Source organism: Natrix helvetica (genome assembly GCF_964273705.1).
Source record: "Natrix helvetica genome assembly, chromosome: W".
NCBI lineage: Eukaryota > Metazoa > Chordata > Lepidosauria > Squamata > Natricidae > Natrix > Natrix helvetica.
Window position 1 is genome coordinate 31,681,957 of NC_138555.1, and position 19,348 is coordinate 31,701,304.

Sequence of the window (19,348 nt, forward strand, 5' to 3'; positions counted from 1 at the left end):
GTGTGCTGTGCACAGGCTGTGACTCTTAAGAATGTCTGAATGAATCCAGGAAGAGGGAAGAGGCAGAGGGGCTGGAAGTGTGTGGATGAACACTGGATGTGAGTCTGAAAACCGTTTGAGTCAATCCAGGAAGAGGGAAGAGGCAGAGGGGCTGGAAGTGTGTGTATGTGCACCCGCTGTGAGTCTTAAAACTGTTCGAGTGAATCCAGGAAGAGGGAACAGGCAGAGGGGATGGAAGTCTGTGGATATGCACCAGCTGTGAGTCTTAAAACCGTTCGAGTGAATCCAGGAAGAGGGAACAGGCAGAGGGGATGGAAGTGTGTGGATGTGCATAGACTGTGAGCCATAAAACCATCTACGTGAATCCAGGAAGAGGGAAGAGGGAGAGGGGGTGGAAGTGTGTGGATGTGCACCGGCTGTGAGTCTTAAAACCGTCTGAGTGAATCCAGGAAGAGGGAACAGGCAGAGTGGATGGAAGTGTGTGGATGTACATAGATTGTGATTCTTAAAACCGTCTACGTGAATCCAGGAAGAGGGAAGAGGGAGTGGGGCTGGAAGTGTGTGTGCTGTGCACAGGCTGTGAGTCTTAAGAACGTCTGAATGAATCCAGGAAGAGGGAAGAGGCAGAGGGGATGGAAGTGTGTGGATGTGCATAGATTGTGATTCTTAAAACCGTCTACGTGAATCCAGGAAGAGGGAACACGCAGAGGGGCTGGAAGTGTGTGTGCTGTGCACAGGCTGTGACTCTTAAGAATGTCTGAATGAATCCAGGAAGAGGGAAGAGACAGAGGGGCTGAAAGTGTGTGGATGTGCATAGACTATGAGTCTTAAAACCGTCTACGTCAATACAGGAAGAGGGAACAGGGAGAGGGGATGGAAGTGTGTGGATATGCACCAGCTGTGAGTCTTAAAACTGTTCAAGTGAATCCAGGAAGAGGGAACAGGCAGAGGGGATGGAAGTGTGTGGATGTGCATAGATTGTGATTCTTAAAACCGTCTACGTGAATCCAGGAAGAGGGAACAGGCAGAGGGGCTGGAAGTGTGTGTGCTGTGCACAGGCTGTGACTCTTAAGAATGTCTGAATGAATCCAGGAAGAGGGAAGAGGCAGAGGGGCTGGAAGTGTGTGGATGAACACTGGATGTGAGTCTGAAAACCGTTTGAGTCAATCCAGGAAGAGGGAAGAGGCAGAGGAGCTGGAAGTGTGTGTATGTGCACCCGCTGTGAGTCTTAAAACTGTTCGAGTGAATCCAGGAAGAGGGAACAGGCAGAGGGGATGGAAGTGTGTGGATATGCACAAGCTGTGAGTCTTAAAACCGTTCGAGTGAATCCAGGAAGAGGGAACAGGCAGAGGGGAGGGAAGTGTGTGGATGTGCATAGACTGTGAGCCATAAAACCATCTACGTGAATCCAGGAAGAGGGAAGAGGGAGAGGGGGTGGAAGTGTGTGGATGTGCATAGACTGTGAGTCTTAAAACCGTCTACGTGAATCCAGGAAGAGGGAAGAGGGAGAGGGGCTGGAAGTTTGTGTGCTGTGCACAGGCTGTGAGTCTTAAGAACGTCTGAGTGAATCCAGGAAGAGGGAAGAGGGAGAGGGGCTGGAAGTGTTTGGATGTGCACCGGCTGTGAGTCTTAAAACCGTTCGAGTGAATCCAGGAAGAGGGAAGAGGGAGAGGGGCTGGAAGTGTGTGGATGTGCACCGGCTGTGAGTCATAAAACCGTCTACGTGAATCCAGGAAGAGGGAAGAGGGAGAGGGGGTGGAAGTGTGTGGATGTGCACCGGCTATGAGTCTTAAGAACGTCTGAGTGGATCCATAAAGTGGGAAGAGTCAGAGGAGCTAAAAGATTGTGTCCCTGTACACCGGCTGTGAGTTTTAAAAAACACCTCAGTGAATGCAGGAAGAGGGAAGAGGCAGAGGGGCTGGAAGTGTGTGTGCTGTGCACAGGCTGTGAGTCTTAAGAACGTCTGAGTGAATCCAGGAAGAGGGAAGAGGCAGAGGGGCTGGAAGTGTGTGTGCTGTGCACAGGCTGTGAGTCTTAAGAACGTCTGAATGAATCCAGGAAGAGTGAAGAGGGAGAGGGGCTGGAAGTGTGTGTGCTGTGCACAGGGTGTGAGTCTTAAGAACGTCTGAGTGAATCCAGGAAGAGGGAAGAGGGAGAGGGGGTGGAAGTGTGTGGATGTGCACCGGCTATGAGTCTTAAGAACGTCTGAGTGGATCCATAAAGTGGGAAGAGTCAGAGGAGCTAAAAGATTGTGTCCCTGTACACCGGCTGTGAGTTTTAAAAAACATCTCAGTGAATGCAGGAAGAGGGAACAGGCAGAGGGGATGGAAGTGTGTGGATGTGCATAGACTGTGAGTCATAAAACCGTCTACGTGAACCCAGGAAGAGGGAAGAGGGAGAGGGGGTGGAAGTGTGTGGATGTGCATAGATTATGATTCTTAAAACCGTCTACGTGAATCCAGGAAGAGGGAAGAGGGAGAGGGGCTGGAAGTGTGTGTGCTGTGCACAGGGTGTGAGTCTTAAGAACGTCTGAGTGAATCCAGGAAGAGGGAAGAGGCAGATGCGCTGGAAGTGTGTGTGCTGTGCACAGGCTGTGAGTCTTAAGAACGTCTGAATGAATCCAGGAAGAGGGAAGAGACAGAGGGGGTGGAAGTGTGTGGATATGCATAGACTGTGAGTCTTAAAACCGTTCGAGTGAATCCAGGAAGAGGGAAGAGGCAGAGGGGCTGGAAGTGTGTGGATGTGCACCGGCTGTGAGTCTTAAAACCGTTCGAGTGAATCCAGGAAGAGGGAACAGGCAGAGGGGATGGAAGTTTGTGGATATGCACCAGCTGTGAGTCTTAAAACCGATCAAGTGAATCCAGGAAGAGGGAAGAGACAGAGGGGCTGAAAGTGTGTGGATGTGCATAGACTATGAGTCTTAAAACCGTCTACGTCAATCCAGGAAGAGGGAACAGGGAGAGGGGATCGAAGTGTGTGGATATGCACCAGCTGTGAGTCTTCAAACCGTTCAAGTGAATCCAGGAAGAGGGAACAGGCAGAGGGAATGGAAGTGTGTGGATGTGCATAGATTGTGATTCTTAAAACCGTCTACGTGAATCCAGGAAGAGGGAACAGGCAGAGGGGCTGGAAGTGTGTGTGCTGTGCACAGGCTGTGAGTCTTAAGAATGTCTGAATGAATCCAGGAAGAGGGAAGAGGCAGAGGGGCTGGAAGTGTGTGGATGAACACTGGATGTGAGTCTGAAAACCATTTGAGTCAATCCAGGAAGAGGGAAGAGGCAGAGGGGCTGGAAGTGTGTGTATGTGCACCCGCTGTGAGTCTTAAAACTGTTCGAGTGAATCCAGGAAGAGGGAACAGGCAGAGGGGATGGAAGTGTGTGGATATACACCAGCTGTGAGTCTTAAAACCGTTCGAGTGAATCCAGGAAGAGGGAACAGGCAGAGGGGACGGAAGTGTGTGGATGTGCATAGACTGTGAGCCATAAAACCATCTACGTGAATCCAGGAAGAGGGAAGAGGGAGAGGGGGTGGAAGTGTGTGGATGTGCATAGACTGTGAGTCTTAAAACCGTCTACGAGAATCCAGGAAGAGGGAAGAGGGAGAGGGGCTGGAAGTGTGTGTGCTGTGCACAGGCTGTGAGTCTTAAGAACGTCTGAGTGAATCCAGGAAGAGGAAAGAGGGAGAGGGGGTGGAAGTGTGTGGATGTGCATAGACTGTGAGTCTTAAAACCGTCTACGTGAATCCAGGAAGAGGGAAGAGGGAGAGGGGCTGGAAGTGTGTGTGCTGTGCACAGGCTGTGAATCTTAAGAACGTCTGAGTGAATCCAGGAAGAGGGAAGAGACAGAGGGGCTGGAAGTGTTTGTGCTGTGCACAAGCTGTGAGTCTAAAGAACGTCTGAGTGAATCCAGGAAGAGGGAAGAGACAGAGGGGGTGGAAGTGTGTGGATATGCATAGACTGTGAGTCTTAAAACCGTCTACGTGAATCCAGGAAGAGGGAAGAGGGAGAGGGGCTGGAAGTGTGTGTGCTGTGCACAGGCTGTGAGTCTTAAGAACGTCTGAGTGAATCCAGGAAGAGGGAAGAGGGAGAGGTGCTGGAAGTGTGTGTGCTGTGCACAGGCTGTGAGTCTTAAGAACGTCTGAGTGAATCCAGGAAGAGGGAAGAGGGAGAGGGGCTGGAAGTGTTTGTGCTGTGCACAAGCTGTGAGTCTAAAGAACGTCTGAGTGAATCCAGGAAGAGGAAAGAGGGAGAGGGGGTGGAAGTGTGTGGATGTGCATAGACTGTGAGTCTTAAAACCGTCTACGTGAATCCAGGAAGAGGGAAGAGGGAGAGGGGCTGGAAGTGTGTGTGCTGTGCACAGGCTGTGAATCTTAAGAACGTCTGAGTGAATCCAGGAAGAGGGAAGAGGGAGAAAGGCTGGAAGTGTTTGTGCTGTGCACAAGCTGTGAGTCTTAAGAACATCTGAGTGAATCCAGGAAGAGGGAAGAGGTAGAGGGGATGGAAGTGTGTGGATGTACACCGGCTGTGAGTCTTAAAACCGTTCGAGTGAATCCAGGAAGAGGGAACAGGCAGAGGGGATGGAAGTGTGTGGATGTGCATAGACTGTGAGTCATAAAACCGTCTACGTGAATCCAGGAAGAGGGAAGAGGGAGAGGGGCTGGAAGTGTGTGTGCTGTGCACAGGGTGTGAGTCTTAAGAACGTCTGAATGAATCCAGGAAGAGGGAAGAGACAGAGGGGGTGGAAGTGTGTGGATATGCATAGACTGTGAGTCTTAAAATGGCCTACGTGAATCCAGGAAGAGGGAAGAGGGAGAGGGGCTGGAAGTGTGTGTGCTGTGCAGAGGCTGTGAGTCTTAAGAACGTCTGAATGAATCCAGGAAGAGGGAAGAGACAGAGGGGCTGAAAGTGTGTGGATGTTCATAGACTATGAGTCTTAAAACCGTCTACGTCAATCCAGGAAGAGGGAAGAGGGAGAGGGGGTGGAAGTGTGTGGATGTGCATAGATTATGATTCTTAAAACCGTCTACGTGAATCCAGGAAGAGGGAAGAGGGAGAGGGGCTGGAAGTGTGTGTGCTGTGCACAGGGTGTGAGTCTTAAGAACGTCTGAGTGAATCCAGGAAGAGGGAAGAGGCAGATGCGCTGGAAGTGTGTGTGCTGTGCACAGGCTGTGAGTCTTAAGAACGTCTGAATGAATCCAGGAAGAGGGAAGAGACAGAGGGGGTGGAAGTGTGTGGATATGCATAGACTGTGAGTCTTAAATGGCCTACGTGAATCCAGGAAGAGGGAAGAGGGAGAGGGGCTGGAAGTGTGTGGATGTGCATAGATTATGATTCTTAAAACCGTCTACGTGAATCCAGGAAGAGGGAAGAGGGAGAGGGGCTGGAAGTGTGTGTGCTGTGCACAGGGTGTGAGTCTTAAGAACGTCTGAGTGAATCCAGGAAGAGGGAAGAGGCAGATGCGCTGGAAGTGTGTGTGCTGTGCACAGGCTGTGAGTCTTAAGAACGTCTGAATGAATCCAGGAAGAGGGAAGAGACAGAGGGGGTGGAAGTGTGTGGATATGCATAGACTGTGAGTCTTAAATGGCCTACGTGAATCCAGGAAGAGGGAAGAGGGAGAGGGGCTGGAAGTGTGTGTGCTGTGCACAGGCTGTGAGTCTTAAGAACGTATGAGTGAATCCAGGAAGAGGGAAGAGGCAGAGTGGCTGGAAGTATGTGTGCTGTGCACAGGCTGTGAGTCTTAAGAACGTCTGAATGAATCCAGGAAGAGGGAAGAGACAGAGGGGCTGAAAGTGTGTGGATGTGCATAGACTATGAGTCTTAAAACCGTCTACGTCAATCCAGGAAGAGGGAAGACGGAGAGGGGATGGAAGTGTGTGGATGTGCATAGATTATGATTCTTAAAACCGTCTACGTGAATCCAGGAAGAGGGAAGAGGGAGAGGGGCTGGAAGTGTGTGTGCTGTGCACAGGGTGTGAGTCTTAAGAACGTCTGAGTGAATCCAGGAAGAGGGAAGAGGCAGATGCGCTGGAAGTGTGTGTGCTGTGCACAGGCTGTGAGTCTTAAGAACGTCTGAATGAATCCAGGAAGAGGGAAGAGACAGAGGGGGTGGAAGTGTGTGGATATGCATAGACTGTGAGTCTTAAATGGCCTACGTGAATCCAGGAAGAGGGAAGAGGGAGAGGGGCTGGAAGTGTGTGTGCTGTGCACAGGCTGTGAGTCTTAAGAACGTATGAGTGAATCCAGGAAGAGGGAAGAGGCAGAGTGGCTGGAAGTATGTGTGCTGTGCACAGGCTGTGAGTCTTAAGAACGTCTGAATGAATCCAGGAAGAGGGAAGAGACAGAGGGGCTGAAAGTGTGTGGATGTGCATAGACTATGAGTCTTAAAACCGTCTACGTCAATCCAGGAAGAGGGAAGACGGAGAGGGGATGGAAGTGTGTGGATGTGCACCGGCTGTGAGTCTTAAAACCGTCTGAGTGAATCCAGGAAGAGGGAACAGGCAGAGTGGATGGAAGTGTGTGGATGTACATAGATTGTGATTCTTAAAACCGTCTACGTGAATCCAGGAAGTGGGAAGAGGGAGAGGGGCTGGAAGTGTGTGTGCTGTGCACAGGCTGTGAGTCTTAAGAACGTCTGAATGAATCCAGGAAGAGGGAAGAGGCAGAGGGGCTGGAAGTGTGTGGATGTACAATGGCTGTGAGTCTTAAAACCGTTTGAGTGAATCCAGGAAGAGGGAAGAGGCAGAGGGGCTGGAAGTGTGTGGATGTGCACCGGCTGTGAGTCTTAAAACCGTTCGAGTGAATCCAGGAAGAGGGAACAGGCAGAGGGGATGGAAGTTTGTGGATATGCACCAGCTGTGAGTCTTAAAACCGTTCAAGTGAATCCAGGAAGAGGGAAGAGACAGAGGGGATGGAAGTGTGTGGATGTGCATAGATTGTGATTCTTAAAACCGTCTACGTGAATCCAGGAAGAGGGAACAGGCAGAGGGGCTGGAAGTGTGTGTGCTGTGCACAGGCTGTGACTCTTAAGAATGTCTGAATGAATCCAGGAAGAGGGAAGAGGCAGAGGGGCTGGAAGTGTGTGGATGAACACTGGATGTGAGTCTGAAAACCGTTTGAGTCAATCCAGGAAGAGGGAAGAGGCAGAGGGGCTGGAAGTGTGTGTATGTGCACAGGCTGTGAGTCTTAAGAACGTCTGAATGAATCCAGGAAGAGGGAAGAGGGAGAGGGGCTGGAAGTGTGTGTGATGTGCACAGGGTGTGAGTCTTAAGAACGTCTGAGTGAATCCAGGAAGAGGGAAGAGGGAGAGGGGGTGGAAGTGTGTGGATGTGCACCGGCTATGAGTCTTAAGAACGTCTGAGTGGATCCATAAAGTGGGAAGAGTCAGAGGAGCTAAAAGATTGTGTCCCTGTACACCAGCTTTGAGTTTTAAAAAACATCTCAGTGAATGCAGGAAGAGGGAACAGGCAGAGGGGATGGAAGTGTGTGGATGTGCATAGACTGTGAGTCATAAAACCGTCTACGTGAACCCAGGAAGAGGGAAGAGGGAGAGGGGGTGGAAGTGTGTGGATGTGCATAGATTATGATTCTTAAAACCGTCTACGTGAATCCAGGAAGAGGGAAGAGGGAGAGGGGCTGGAAGTGTGTGTGCTGTGCACAGGGTGTGAGTATTAAGAACGTCTGAATGAATCCAGGAAGAGGGAAGAGACAGAGGGGGTGGAAGTGTGTGGATATGCATAGACTGTGAGTCTTAAAATGGCCTACGTGAATCCAGGAAGAGGGAAGAGGGAGAGGGACTGGAAGTGTGTGTGCTGTGCAGAGGCTGTGAGTCTTAAGAACGTCTGAATGAATCCAGGAAGAGGGAAGAGGCAGAGGGGCTGAAAGTGTGTGGATGTTCATAGACTATGAGTCTTAAAACCGTCTACGTCAATCCAGGAAGAGGGAAGAGGGAGAGGGGGTGGAAGTGTGTGGATGTGCATAGATTATGATTCTTAAAACCGTCTACGTGAATCCAGGAAGAGGGAAGATGGAGAGGGGCTGGAAGTGTGTGTGCTGTGCACAGGGTGTGAGTCTTAAGAACGTCTGAGTGAATCCAGGAAGAGGGAAGAGGCAGATGCGCTGGAAGTGTGTGTGCTGTGCACAGGCTGTGAGTCTTAAGAACGTCTGAATGAATCCAGGAAGAGGGAAGAGACAGAGGGGGTGGAAGTGTGTGGATATGCATAGACTGTGAGTCTTAATATGGCCTACGTGAATCCAGGAAGAGGGAAGAGGGAGAGGGGCTGGAAGTGTGTGTGCTGTGCACAGGCTGTGAGTCTTAAGAACGTATGAGTGAATCCAGGAAGAGGGAAGAGGCAGAGTGGCTGGAAGTATGTGTGCTGTGCACAGGCTGTGAGTCTTAAGAACGTCTGAATGAATCCAGGAAGAGGGAAGAGACAGAGGGGCTGAAAGTGTGTGGATGTGCATAGACTATGAGTCTTAAAACCGTCTACGTCAATCCAGGAAGAGGGAAGACGGAGAGGGGATGGAAGTGTGTGGATGTGCACCGGCTGTGAGTCTTAAAACCGTCTGAGTGAATCCAGGAAGAGGGAACAGGCAGAGTGGATGGAAGTGTGTGGATGTACATAGATTGTGATTCTTAAAACCGTCTACGTGAATCCAGGAAGAGGGAAGAGGGAGTGGGGCTGGAAGTGTGTGTGCTGTGCACAGGCTGTGAGTCTTAAGAACGTCTGAATGAATCCAGGAAGAGGGAAGAGGCAGAGGGGATGGAAGTGTGTGGATGTGCATAGATTGTGATTCTTAAAACCGTCTACGTGAATCCAGGAAGAGGGAACAGGCAGAGGGGCTGGAAGTGTGTGTGCTGTGCACAGGCTGTGACTCTTAAGAATGTCTGAATGAATCCAGGAAGAGGGAAGAGACAGAGGGGCTGAAAGTGTGTGGATGTGCATAGACTATGAGTCTTAAAACCGTCTACGTCAATACAGGAAGAGGGAACAGGGAGAGGGGATGGAAGTGTGTGGATATGCACCAGCTGTGAGTCTTAAAACTGTTCAAGTGAATCCAGGAAGAGGGAACAGGCAGAGGGGATGGAAGTGTGTGGATGTGCATAGATTGTGATTCTTAAAACCGTCTACGTGAATCCAGGAAGAGGGAACAGGCAGAGGGGCTGGAAGTGTGTGTGCTGTGCACAGGCTGTGACTCTTAAGAATGTCTGAATGAATCCAGGAAGAGGGAAGAGGCAGAGGGGCTGGAAGTGTGTGGATGAACACTGGATGTGAGTCTGAAAACCGTTTGAGTCAATCCAGGAAGAGGGAAGAGGCAGAGGAGCTGGAAGTGTGTGTATGTGCACCCGCTGTGAGTCTTAAAACTGTTCGAGTGAATCCAGGAAGAGGGAACAGGCAGAGGGGATGGAAGTGTGTGGATATGCACAAGCTGTGAGTCTTAAAACCGTTCGAGTGAATCCAGGAAGAGGGAACAGGCAGAGGGGAGGGAAGTGTGTGGATGTGCATAGACTGTGAGCCATAAAACCATCTACGTGAATCCAGGAAGAGGGAAGAGGGAGAGGGGGTGGAAGTGTGTGGATGTGCATAGACTGTGAGTCTTAAAACCGTCTACGTGAATCCAGGAAGAGGGAAGAGGGAGAGGGGCTGGAAGTTTGTGTGCTGTGCACAGGCTGTGAGTCTTAAGAACGTCTGAGTGAATCCAGGAAGAGGGAAGAGGGAGAGGGGCTGGAAGTGTTTGGATGTGCACCGGCTGTGAGTCTTAAAACCGTTCGAGTGAATCCAGGAAGAGGGAAGAGGGAGAGGGGCTGGAAGTGTGTGGATGTGCACCGGCTGTGAGTCATAAAACCGTCTACGTGAATCCAGGAAGAGGGAAGAGGGAGAGGGGGTGGAAGTGTGTGGATGTGCACCGGCTATGAGTCTTAAGAACGTCTGAGTGGATCCATAAAGTGGGAAGAGTCAGAGGAGCTAAAAGATTGTGTCCCTGTACACCGGCTGTGAGTTTTAAAAAACACCTCAGTGAATGCAGGAAGAGGGAAGAGGCATAGGGGCTGGAAGTGTGTGTGCTGTGCACAGGCTGTGAGTCTTAAGAACGTCTGAGTGAATCCAGGAAGAGGGAAGAGGCAGAGGGGCTGGAAGTTTGTGTGCTGTGCACAGGCTGTGAGTCTTAAGAACGTCTGAATGAATCCAGGAAGAGTGAAGAGGGAGAGGGGCTGGAAGTGTGTGTGCTGTGCACAGGGTGTGAGTCTTAAGAACGTCTGAGTGAATCCAGGAAGAGGGAAGAGGGAGAGGGGGTGGAAGTGTGTGGATGTGCACCGGCTATGAGTCTTAAGAACGTCTGAGTGGATCCATAAAGTGGGAAGAGTCAGAGGAGCTAAAAGATTGTGTCCCTGTACACCGGCTGTGAGTTTTAAAAAACATCTCAGTGAATGCAGGAAGAGGGAACAGGCAGAGGGGATGGAAGTGTGTGGATGTGCATAGACTGTGAGTCATAAAACCGTCTACGTGAACCCAGGAAGAGGGAAGAGGGAGAGGGGGTGGAAGTGTGTGGATGTGCATAGATTATGATTCTTAAAACCGTCTACGTGAATCCAGGAAGAGGGAAGAGGGAGAGGGGCTGGAAGTGTGTGTGCTGTGCACAGGGTGTGAGTCTTAAGAACGTCTGAGTGAATCCAGGAAGAGGGAAGAGGCAGATGCGCTGGAAGTGTGTGTGCTGTGCACAGGCTGTGAGTCTTAAGAACGTCTGAATGAATCCAGGAAGAGGGAAGAGACAGAGGGGGTGGAAGTGTGTGGATATGCATAGACTGTGAGTCTTAAAACCGTTCGAGTGAATCCAGGAAGAGGGAAGAGGCAGAGGGGCTGGAAGTGTGTGGATGTGCACCGGCTGTGAGTCTTAAAACCGTTCGAGTGAATCCAGGAAGAGGGAACAGGCAGAGGGGATGGAAGTTTGTGGATATGCACCAGCTGTGAGTCTTAAAACCGATCAAGTGAATCCAGGAAGAGGGAAGAGACAGAGGGGCTGAAAGTGTGTGGATGTGCATAGACTATGAGTCTTAAAACCGTCTACGTCAATCCAGGAAGAGGGAACAGGGAGAGGGGATCGAAGTGTGTGGATATGCACCAGCTGTGAGTCTTCAAACCGTTCAAGTGAATCCAGGAAGAGGGAACAGGCAGAGGGGATGGAAGTGTGTGGATGTGCATAGATTGTGATTCTTAAAACCGTCTACGTGAATCCAGGAAGAGGGAACAGGCAGAGGGGCTGGAAGTGTGTGTGCTGTGCACAGGCTGTGAGTCTTAAGAATGTCTGAATGAATCCAGGAAGAGGGAAGAGGCAGAGGGGCTGGAAGTGTGTGGATGAACACTGGATGTGAGTCTGAAAACCATTTGAGTCAATCCAGGAAGAGGGAAGAGGCAGAGGGGCTGGAAGTGTGTGTATGTGCACCCGCTGTGAGTCTTAAAACTGTTCGAGTGAATCCAGGAAGAGGGAACAGGCAGAGGGGATGGAAGTGTGTGGATATACACCAGCTGTGAGTCTTAAAACCGTTCGAGTGAATCCAGGAAGAGGGAACAGGCAGAGGGGACGGAAGTGTGTGGATGTGCATAGACTGTGAGCCATAAAACCATCTACGTGAATCCAGGAAGAGGGAAGAGGGAGAGGGGGTGGAAGTGTGTGGATGTGCATAGACTGTGAGTCTTAAAACCGTCTACGAGAATCCAGGAAGAGGGAAGAGGGAGAGGGGCTGGAAGTGTGTGTGCTGTGCACAGGCTGTGAGTCTTAAGAACGTCTGAGTGAATCCAGGAAGAGGAAAGAGGGAGAGGGGGTGGAAGTGTGTGGATGTGCATAGACTGTGAGTCTTAAAACCGTCTACGTGAATCCAGGAAGAGGGAAGAGGGAGAGGGGCTGGAAGTGTGTGTGCTGTGCACAGGCTGTGAATCTTAAGAACGTCTGAGTGAATCCAGGAAGAGGGAAGAGACAGAGGGGCTGGAAGTGTTTGTGCTGTGCACAAGCTGTGAGTCTAAAGAACGTCTGAGTGAATCCAGGAAGAGGGAAGAGACAGAGGGGAAGGAAGTGTGTGGATATGCATAGACTGTGAGTCTTAAAACCGTCTACGTGAATCCAGGAAGAGGGAAGAGGGAGAGGGGCTGGAAGTGTGTGTGCTGTGCACAGGCTGTGAGTCTTAAGAACGTCTGAGTGAATCCAGGAAGAGGGAAGAGGGAGAGGTGCTGGAAGTGTGTGTGCTGTGCACAGGCTGTGAGTCTTAAGAACGTCTGAGTGAATCCAGGAAGAGGGAAGAGGGAGAGGGGCTGGAAGTGTTTGTGCTGTGCACAAGCTGTGAGTCTAAAGAACGTCTGAGTGAATCCAGGAAGAGGAAAGAGGGAGAGGGGGTGGAAGTGTGTGGATGTGCATAGACTGTGAGTCTTAAAACCGTCTACGTGAATCCAGGAAGAGGGAAGAGGGAGAGGGGCTGGAAGTGTGTGTGCTGTGCACAGGCTGTGAATCTTAAGAACGTCTGAGTGAATCCAGGAAGAGGGAAGAGGGAGAAAGGCTGGAAGTGTTTGTGCTGTGCACAAGCTGTGAGTCTTAAGAACATCTGAGTGAATCCAGGAAGAGGGAAGAGGTAGAGGGGATGGAAGTGTGTGGATGTACACCGGCTGTGAGTCTTAAAACCGTTTGAGTGAATCCAGGAAGAGGGAAGAGGCAGAGGGGCTGGAAGTGTGTGAATGTGCACCGGCTGTGAGTCTTAAAACCGTTCGAGTGAATCCAGGAAGAGGGAACAGGCAGAGGGGATGGAAGTGTGTGGATGTGCATAGACTGTGAGTCATAAAACCGTCTACGTGAATCCAGGAAGAGGGAAGAGGGAGAGGGGCTGGAAGTGTGTGTGCTGTGCACAGGGTGTGAGTCTTAAGAACGTCTGAATGAATCCAGGAAGAGGGAAGAGACAGAGGGGGTGGAAGTGTGTGGATATGCATAGACTGTGAGTCTTAAAATGGCCTACGTGAATCCAGGAAGAGGGAAGAGGGAGAGGGGCTGGAAGTGTGTGTGCTGTGCAGAGGCTGTGAGTCTTAAGAACGTCTGAATGAATCCAGGAAGAGGGAAGAGACAGAGGGGCTGAAAGTGTGTGGATGTTCATAGACTATGAGTCTTAAAACCGTCTACGTCAATCCAGGAAGAGGGAAGAGGGAGAGGGGGTGGAAGTGTGTGGATGTGCATAGATTATGATTCTTAAAACCGTCTACGTGAATCCAGGAAGAGGGAAGAGGGAGAGGGGCTGGAAGTGTGTGTGCTGTGCACAGGGTGTGAGTCTTAAGAACGTCTGAGTGAATCCAGGAAGAGGGAAGAGGCAGATGCGCTGGAAGTGTGTGTGCTGTGCACAGGCTGTGAGTCTTAAGAACGTCTGAATGAATCCAGGAAGAGGGAAGAGACAGAGGGGGTGGAAGTGTGTGGATATGCATAGACTGTGAGTCTTAAATGGCCTACGTGAATCCAGGAAGAGGGAAGAGGGAGAGGGGCTGGAAGTGTGTGTGCTGTGCACAGGCTGTGAGTCTTAAGAACGTATGAGTGAATCCAGGAAGAGGGAAGAGGCAGAGTGGCTGGAAGTATGTGTGCTGTGCACAGGCTGTGAGTCTTAAGAACGTCTGAATGAATCCAGGAAGAGGGAAGAGACAGAGGGGCTGAAAGTGTGTGGATGTGCATAGACTATGAGTCTTAAAACCGTCTACGTCAATCCAGGAAGAGGGAAGACGGAGAGGGGATGGAAGTGTGTGGATGTGCATAGATTATGATTCTTAAAACCGTCTACGTGAATCCAGGAAGAGGGAAGAGGGAGAGGGGCTGGAAGTGTGTGTGCTGTGCACAGGGTGTGAGTCTTAAGAACGTCTGAGTGAATCCAGGAAGAGGGAAGAGGCAGATGCGCTGGAAGTGTGTGTGCTGTGCACAGGCTGTGAGTCTTAAGAACGTCTGAATGAATCCAGGAAGAGGGAAGAGACAGAGGGGGTGGAAGTGTGTGGATATGCATAGACTGTGAGTCTTAAATGGCCTACGTGAATCCAGGAAGAGGGAAGAGGGAGAGGGGCTGGAAGTGTGTGTGCTGTGCACAGGCTGTGAGTCTTAAGAACGTATGAGTGAATCCAGGAAGAGGGAAGAGGCAGAGTGGCTGGAAGTATGTGTGCTGTGCACAGGCTGTGAGTCTTAAGAACGTCTGAATGAATCCAGGAAGAGGGAAGAGACAGAGGGGCTGAAAGTGTGTGGATGTGCATAGACTATGAGTCTTAAAACCGTCTACGTCAATCCAGGAAGAGGGAAGACGGAGAGGGGATGGAAGTGTGTGGATGTGCATAGATTATGATTCTTAAAACCGTCTACGTGAATCCAGGAAGAGGGAAGAGGGAGAGGGGCTGGAAGTGTGTGTGCTGTGCACAGGGTGTGAGTCTTAAGAACGTCTGAGTGAATCCAGGAAGAGGGAAGAGGCAGATGCGCTGGAAGTGTGTGTGCTGTGCACAGGCTGTGAGTCTTAAGAACGTCTGAATGAATCCAGGAAGAGGGAAGAGACAGAGGGGGTGGAAGTGTGTGGATATGCATAGACTGTGAGTCTTAAATGGCCTACGTGAATCCAGGAAGAGGGAAGAGGGAGAGGGGCTGGAAGTGTGTGTGCTGTGCACAGGCTGTGAGTCTTAAGAACGTATGAGTGAATCCAGGAAGAGGGAAGAGGCAGAGTGGCTGGAAGTATGTGTGCTGTGCACAGGCTGTGAGTCTTAAGAACGTCTGAATGAATCCAGGAAGAGGGAAGAGACAGAGGGGCTGAAAGTGTGTGGATGTGCATAGACTATGAGTCTTAAAACCGTCTACGTCAATCCAGGAAGAGGGAAGACGGAGAGGGGATGGAAGTGTGTGGATGTGCACCGGCTGTGAGTCTTAAAACCGTCTGAGTGAATCCAGGAAGAGGGAACAGGCAGAGTGGATGGAAGTGTGTGGATGTACATAGATTGTGATTCTTAAAACCGTCTACGTGAATCCAGGAAGTGGGAAGAGGGAGAGGGGCTGGAAGTGTGTGTGCTGTGCACAGGCTGTGAGTCTTAAGAACGTCTGAATGAATCCAGGAAGAGGGAAGAGGCAGAGGGGCTGGAAGTGTGTGGATGTACAATGGCTGTGAGTCTTAAAACCGTTTGAGTGAATCCAGGAAGAGGGAAGAGGCAGAGGGGCTGGAAGTGTGTGGATGTGCACCGGCTGTGAGTCTTAAAACCGTTCGAGTGAATCCAGGAAGAGGGAACAGGCAGAGGGGATGGAAGTTTGTGGATATGCACCAGCTGTGAGTCTTAAAACCGTTCAAGTGAATCCAGGAAGAGGGAAGAGACAGAGGGGATGGAAGTGTGTGGATGTGCATAGATTGTGATTCTTAAAACCGTCTACGTGAATCCAGGAAGAGGGAACAGGCAGAGGGGCTGGAAGTGTGTGTGCTGTGCACAGGCTGTGACTCTTAAGAATGTCTGAATGAATCCAGGAAGAGGGAAGAGGCAGAGGGGCTGGAAGTGTGTGGATGAACACTGGATGTGAGTCTGAAAACCGTTTGAGTCAATCCAGGAAGAGGGAAGAGGCAGAGGGGCTGGAAGTGTGTGTATGTGCACCCGCTGTGAGTCTTAAAACTGTTCGAGTGAATCCAGGAAGAGGGAACAGGCAGAGGGGATGGAAGTGTGTGGATATGCACCAGCTGTGAGTCTTAAAACCGTTCGAGTGAATCCAGGAAGAGGGAACAGGCAGAGGGGATGGAAGTGTGTGGATGTGCATAGACTGTGAGCCATAAAACCATCTACGTGAATCCAGGAAGAGGGAAGAGGGAGAGGGGGTGGAAGTGTGTGGATGTGCATAGAGTGTGAGTCTTAAAACCATCTACGTGAATCCAGGAAGAGGGAAGACGGAGAGGGGCTGGAAGTGTGTGTGCTGTGCACAGGCTGTGAGTCTTAAAACCGTTTGAGTGAATCCAGGAAGAGGGAAGAGGCAGAGGGGCTGGAAGTGTGTGGATGTGCACCGGCTGTGAGTCTTAAAACCGTTCGAGTGAATCCAGGAAGAGGGAACAGGCAGAGGGGATGGAAGTTTGTGGATATGCACCAGCTGTGAGTCTTAAAACCGTCTACGTGAATCCAGGAAGAGGGAAGAGGGAGAGGGGCTGGAAGTGTGTGTGCTGTGCACAGGCTGTGAATCTTAAGAACGTCTGAGTGAATCCAGGAAGAGGGAAGAGGGAGAGGGGATGGAAGTGTGTGGATGTACACCGGCTGTGAGTCTTAAAACCGTTCGAGTGAATCCAGGAAGAGGGAACAGGCAGAGGGGATGGAAGTTTGTGGATATGCACCAGCTGTGAGTCTTAAAACCGTCTACGTGAATCCAGGAAGAGGGAAGAGGGAGAGGGGCTGGAAGTGTGTGTGCTGTGCACAGGCAGTGAGTCTTAAAACCGTTCGAGTGAATCCAGGAAGAGGGAACAGGCAGAGGGGATGGAAGTGTGTGGATGTGCATAGACTGTGAGTCATAAAACCGTCTACGTGAATCGAGGAAGAGGGAAGAGGGAGAGGGGCTGGAAGTGTGTGGATGTGCACCGGCTGCGAGTCTTAAAACCGTCTGAGTGAATCCAGGATGAGGGAACAGGCAGAGGGGATGGAAGTGTGTGGATGTGCATAGACTGTGAGTCATAAAACCGTCTACGTGAATCCAGGAAGAGGGAAGAGGGAGAGGGGGTGGAAGTGTGTGGATGTGCACAGATTGTGATTCTTAAAACCGTCTACGTGAATCCAGGAAGAGGGAAAAGGGAGAGGGGCTGGAAGTTTTTGTGCTGTGCACAGGCTGTGAGTCTTAAGAACGTCTGAGTGAATCCAGGAAGAGTGAAGAGGCAGAGGGGCTGGAAGCATTTGGATGTGCACCGGCTGTGAGTCTTAAAACCGTTCGAGTGAATCCAGGAAGAGGGAACAGGCAGAGGGGATGGAAGTGTGTGGATGTGCACCGGCTGTGAGTCATAAAACCGTGTACGTGAATCCAGGAAGAGGGAAGAGGGAGAGGGGGTGGAAGTGTGTGGATGTGCACAGGCTGTGAGTCTTAAGAACGTCTGAGTGAATCCAGGAAGAGGGAAGAGGCAGAGGGGCTGGAAGTGTGTGTGCTGTGCACAGACAGTGAGTCTTAAGAACGTCTGAATGAATCCAGGAAGAGGGAAGAGGCAGAGGGGCTGGAAGCATTTGGATGTGCACCGGCTGTGAGTCTTAAAACCGTTCGAGTGAATCCAGGAAGAGGGAACAGGCAGAGGGGATGGAAGTGTGTGGATGTGCACCGGCTGTGAGTCATAAAACCGTCTACGTGAATCCAGGAAGAGGGAAGAGTGAGAGGGGGTGGAAGTGTGTGGATGTGCACCGGCTGTGAGTCATAAAACCGTCTACGTGAATCCAGGAAGAGGGAAGAGGGAGAGGGGGTGGAAGTGTGTGGATGTGCACCGGCTGTGAGTCTTAAAACCGTTCGAGTGAATCCAGGAAGAGGGAACAGGCATAGGGGATGGAAGTGTGTGGATATGCACCGGCTGTGAGTCTTAAAAGTGTTGGAGTGAATCCAGGAAGAGGGAAGAGGCAGAGGGGCTGGAAGTGTGTGGATGTGCATAGACTGTGAGTCATAAAACCGTCTACGTGAATCGAGGAAGAGGGAAGAGGGAGAGGGGGTGGAAGTGTGTGGATGTGCATAGATTGTGATTCTTAAAACCGTCTACGTGAATCCAGGAAGAGGGAAGAGGCAGAGGGGATGGAAGTGTGTGGATGTGCACCGACTGTGAGTCTTAAGAACGTCTGAGTGAATCCATAAAGTGGGAAGAGGCAGAGGCGGTGGAAGTGTGTGGATGTGCACCGGCTGTGAGTCTTAAAACCGTTCGAGTGAATCCAGGAAGAGGGAAGAGGGAGAGGGGGTGGAAGTGTGTGTGCTGTGAACAGGCTGTGAGTCGTATGAACGTCTGAGTGAATCCAGGAAGAGGGAAGAGGGAGAGGGGCTGGAAGTGTGTGTGCTGTGCACAAGCTGTGAGTCTTAAGAACGTCTGAGTGAATCCAGGAAGAGGGAAGAGACAGAGGGGCTGGAAGTGTGTGGATGTACACTGGCTGTGAGTCTTAAAACCGTCTGAGTGAATCCAGGAAGGGGGAACAGGCAGAGGGGATGGAAGTGTGTGGATGTACATAGACTGTGAGTCATAAAACCGTCTACGTGAATCCAGGAAGAGGGAAGAGGGAGAGGGGGTGGAAGTGTGTGGATGTGCACAGATTGTGATTCTTAAAACCGTCTACGTGAATCCAGGAAGAGGGAAGAGGGAGAGGGGCTGGAAGTTTGTGTGCTGTGCACAGGCTGTGAGTCTTAAGAACGTCTGAGTGAATCCAGGAAGAGGGAAGAGGCAGAGGGGCTGGAAGTGTGTGTGCTGTGCACAGGCAGTGAGTCTTAAGAACGTCTGAATGAATCCAGGAAAAGGGAAGAGGCAGAGGGGCTGGAAGCATTTGGATATGCACCGGCTGTGAGTCTTAAAACCGTTCGAGTGAATCCAGGAAGAGGGAACAGGCAGAGGGGATGGAAGTGTGTGGATGTGCACCGGCTGTGAGTCATAAAACCGTCTACGTGAATCCAGGAAGAGGGAAGAGTGAGAGGGGGTGGAAGTGTGTGGATGTGCACCGGCTGTGAGTCATAAAACCGTCTACGTGAATCCAGGAAGAGGGAAGAGGGAGAGGGGGTGGAAGTGTTTCTGCTGTGCACAGCCTGTGAGTCTTAAGAACGTCTGAGTGAATCCAGGAAGAGGGAAGAGGCAGAGGGGCTGGAAGTGTGTGTGCTGTGCACAGACAGTGAGTCTTAAGAACGTCTGAATGAATCCAGAAAGAGGGAAGAGGCAGAGGGGCTGGAAGTGTTTGGATGTGCACCGGCTGTGAGTCTTAAAACCGTTCGAGTGATTCCAGGAAGAGGGAACAGGCAGAGGGGATGGAAGTGTGTGGATGTGCACCGGCTGAGAGCCATAAAACCGTCTACGTGAATCCAGGAAGAGGGAAGAGGGAGAGGGGGTGGAAGTGTGTGGATGTGCACCGGCTGTGAGTCTTAAAACCGTTCGAGTGAATCCAGGAAGAGGGAAGAGGCAGAGGGGATGGAAGTGTGTGGATGTGCATAGACTGTGAGACTTAAAACCGTCTACGTGAATCCAGGAAGAGGGAAGAGGGAGAGGGGATGGAAGTGTGTGGATATGCACCGGCTGTGAGTCTTAAAAGTGTTGGAGTGAATCCAGGAAGAGGGAAGAGGCAGAGGGGCTGGAAGTGTGTGGATGTGCATAGACTGTGAGTCTTAAAACCGTCTACGTGAATCCAGGAAGAG